Source organism: Castor canadensis, chromosome 2 (genome assembly GCF_047511655.1).
Source record: "Castor canadensis chromosome 2, mCasCan1.hap1v2, whole genome shotgun sequence".
NCBI lineage: Eukaryota > Metazoa > Chordata > Mammalia > Rodentia > Castoridae > Castor > Castor canadensis.
Genome location: NC_133387.1, coordinates 127,199,604 through 127,203,867, shown reverse-complemented (window position 1 = coordinate 127,203,867; position 4,264 = coordinate 127,199,604).

Here is a 4,264-nt window from a genome sequence, read left to right as displayed (position 1 = left end):
CAAATATGGGCTCAATATTTTTGTGCAAGACAAAAATGAACATCAAAAAAGGTTTAAAAGATTCAGGGTAGTAGGAATGGAGAATAGCCTGAAAACTGGTGGAAAGATTACCAGAAGGGGAGGCAGGAGAAGGACTGGGCAGACTTTGTCTTGATAGTGGGAGGATTAACAAAGGGTCCTGGAAGGAGGGGAGGGGCACACCTTGTTTCTACTTGTATGTTAGAGGTGCTTTTCTTTCCATTTCAATGTCATTTTTTTCTTAGTGCCAAGTAAAATGACCATTTCCTTCTAGAAGTCCTGCCATAGTGTGGTCACGATAGGTCACTGCAGATCAACTGGGCCTTTACCTCTCACCACAGCCTTCTCCACCTTCTTCACCATTGTCTCCTCAACAGCTCCAGAAAAGTAGCCAATGTGCAGGGCACACCCTGACACCCCGGCCTTGGCCTCCAGCTCCAACACCAGAGGCTGTGTTGTGTGAAAACAGATCTGGCATAGGGTGCTGATTGCCTTTGCTTTGTTTTGGGTTGCTGGATGTCTAATTTCAAATATTTAAACCTTTTCTATGAAAACCAAATTGCAAAAATACCAGATGTGTTGATGTCCAGAATTAGAAAATGTGTCTTTTCTCTCAAAATGTAACTTTTAAGGTTTTTTTTCAAGTAACCAAGTGTTCCCAAGTATTTCCAAACTTCCATGGCTGTCCCTATTTTAACACTCAAATAAAAGGGCTCAGGCCATTTCACAGAAGGCCAGAAAGGTCCCCTGAGGCCTCCCAGGTGCTCAAGTTCCACTGTCCACTCTCACTTGTAATGTTGTAATAATACCACTAAATTCCTGGTATGATTAGCTCAACAACTCATTGTTGGTGTCTATGTCTCCCTCTCAGCCACTTTGCTTCATTCAGCCATAGTACCACTCACTCAAGGATGCTGTAATACTGGGTTTTATTAGTGTGGGGATCCATTCATTCACTGAACAAATACTTGTTGAGCACCTAATACAGACTGGGCCCTGTTCAGGTCTTGAGGATTTAGCAGCAGGCAAGAGAAGCAAAAATCTCTGCCTTAGTGGAACCACTCAGACATTGAGTACAATATGTAAGACCTTATGTAGTGTGTCTGGTGAGAATACACAGAGAAAAACAAAGCAGAGGGGGCTTAGGGAAAGCATTAAGAAGGCTCCATTGACAGGCCTTCACAGTGAGTAAAGTTGGGAAAATAGAGGTTAGAGCACTGCAGAGAACAATCCCTGGTCTAGACCAGGAAGACCCAGGCAGAGGAAGCTGCAAGTGCACAGGCCCAGGGATGCACAGCAGGTCCAAGGGTGGAAGCTGCAATGGGAATGAATGAGGGGAGAGCCCAGCTGAGATGTGGTCAGGTGAGGGTCAGTTGGAAAACAACTTGTGCAGGCCAGAGGGACCACCATAGCTTTTACTTGAACTGAACTGGGAAGCCATTGCAGGCTCTGGAGCAGAGCTGAGAGATAAAATCTAACTTGCATTTTAAAAAGATTGTTTTCCTCTGCAGTTGGAGGGAATCAAAAGAGCCAAAGATGAGGATGAGTCTGGAAGCTATTGTCATCACCTGGGTTGGAGCTGGTGGCTGGAACCAGTGTCCTAGCTACAGCAGTGCTGAGGAGTGGCTGGGTTATGATGTATATTGTAGGCCAGTCAATAGTGGTTTTGGATTCATTTAATGTGGACATGAAAGAATGAGAGGAAGCAAGGGTGAAGCCTGGGTTTGGGATTATCACTTATTGGAATGATGAGGAAAGTAGTTACAACACAGATACGATGTCAAATTCACAATGTCAACTTCTCCTAGGCTATGTCCCTCCAAGGTCCCAGCTTCCTGCCTTGTTGCTGGGCTCCTCTGCCTCCATTCTCTCCTCTCTGTGCCACCTCTGCCAGGGTTCCCATCACCTGCCTGGAGCTGCTGGACTATAATATCTTTATGTTGTTTATGATGGACCAATGGAAAAAAAACAGAAGAAAGCAAGTCCTCAGAGAAATAAATGACAGGAAATGTCAAGGGTCTTACTGAAAGTTTGCTATGATAGCAGAGACATCTGAGCAAGCCCAACCAAAGAATTCTCTCTTCAGGCAAACATCCATGGATAAGAAGAAAAAGGAAATAAAAAAGGAAGAGAATGCAAGGGATGAAGGATGTTACAGGGAAGAACACAAGGAGGAAGATGAATCACTAACTGGGTGAAGGCTTGTAGCTCACCAGATTTCCTGAAATTTTTGCCTCTGGGTAACATCTGCAGAGCAATGATAGGTCTGCTGACTCCTTTCTAGAAGGGGTCTAGTGTCTTTTAACCTGTGTAAGAACCATTCTGCTCCTGGCCAGATGTGGGGCCACATTCTTCCTCACTTGTCCCCATCCTCTCCATTCACCAAGGAACTCCATAGGATTTTGTTCCCCCAAAAAAGATGAGTGCTGTCCCTTCACAAGGATTTCTTCCTTCCTTTCTGCTGTGCTCTCAAGGAATGGTTTTCTATGCATCATATTACAGCATGACTTCTGCACATGCCATAACTGGCATCACTACTTCTTTTGTGTCCAGGATCCTCTGACTATGAGCTCTGAAAATGAAAGTCAATGAAAGCACCAAGAGCTAAGAGAACAAGTTCTATAGTCTTGGGTACTAAGGACTCTACTAAACAGAGTTCTAACATATGCAAGAGCAGCAGACTTATGTGAAGAGCTCCTAAACACCCCTCACTCAGCCTCAACTATTATCAACTTGGTCTGATCCTGTTTCATCTATATCCCCTCCACACACACTTCTCCTTTTCCCAGATTCTTTGTGAAGCAAATTTCAGCCATTGTACCATTGTATCTGCAAGCTTTCATCATGCATCTTTAAACAGTAAGACTGATCTTTGTATATCAACTCAGCATCATTACAACAAAAAAAAGATAAATGATAATTCATTAATATGAAATACCTAATAAGCTCAAGCTTTCGACTGCCTCGTGGATGGCATAATTTTATTTTATAGTATATTTCCTAGAATAGGGATCCAAATAAAGTCTACTTGTCTTTTAAGTGTTTTCACCAGTCTCTCTCTCTCTCTCTCTCTCTCTCTCTCTCTCTCTCTCTCTCTCTCTCTCTCTCTTTCTCTCCTTGAAGGATTGGGATCCTTCACAATTTCTTTCCTGTAGTCTAGATATTCCTTGCTGTCCATACACAGTGCAGTGTGGTTTGCCCTGTGTTTCCTGTGACCCAGTAGACAGAGGTACACACTGCTGGCTTGTTTTGAATAGCACTTGCATCTCCCTTTAGTACTATTTTCACTATGCAGCCTTACCATTTCCTCAGAAGTCCTGCATTTGGTAGCATGCTTCTCAAATCTTGCAGCATTCTTTTAAGGTAAAAACAATTTCACAGCAGTATTCCAAAAGTGCTAGCTGCCTTAAATCAAACATTAGCTTAAAGTTATTGTTTTAGAGGAAAAAAATGGCTGATAGCTTTTGGGCATAAGTTATATTCACATAGAGAACAAAAATTGTCCTACAGCTGGTCTGGGGGCAGAACATTTTTATGGAGATGATTCATAGCCTCACTGGGCAGTAACTGGTGTCACGTTAAAACGCTCTGGCACACTTCTGATGGACATAAATGAGATGAAGGACTTCTGGGGAGCAGGGTTACCCACCCAGTTGACTGCCAGCCTAACAGACTTTAGCCACACTATTTCTTGTATCCACCTTAACAGTGTCAACCATTCACTTTCCCTATGTGATCTCTACAGGGAGTCTTGAATCTGCACTTAGAGTTCTCACCCTTGTGACTACATTGAAATAAAACTTTGACCCAGGCTTACAATCTATTTGTCTAACAAGTTGTTTTACAAACATTTAGGAAGAAGCACTAATATTTTTTACTGCTTGTGTGGCTAAGAAATACCATTGAAAGGTATAGCATGTACAGAGAATAACCACTAAAACCTAGAAAATTGTTTTTTTTTGAAAGCTGTCACTTTGATTTGACTAACGGAGAGAATCTTCTTTGGATAATGTGATTCAAACTTTGCCACTCTCAGGGAATTAAAAAAAAATCTTCCTTCAGAGTCTTCTTATGAGGAAATGGTGCCTCAGACAAGGGATCTTGAGGGTACACTATCTCTTGATCAGTGAAAATGGCTTAATATCATGAAGCATTTGTTATATCAAATGTATTGTGCATAGTCTATGCAATTTAATGACTCTGATAGCGGCAGGTTGAGTTGCTAAGATGTGAACTTCCCTTCTGC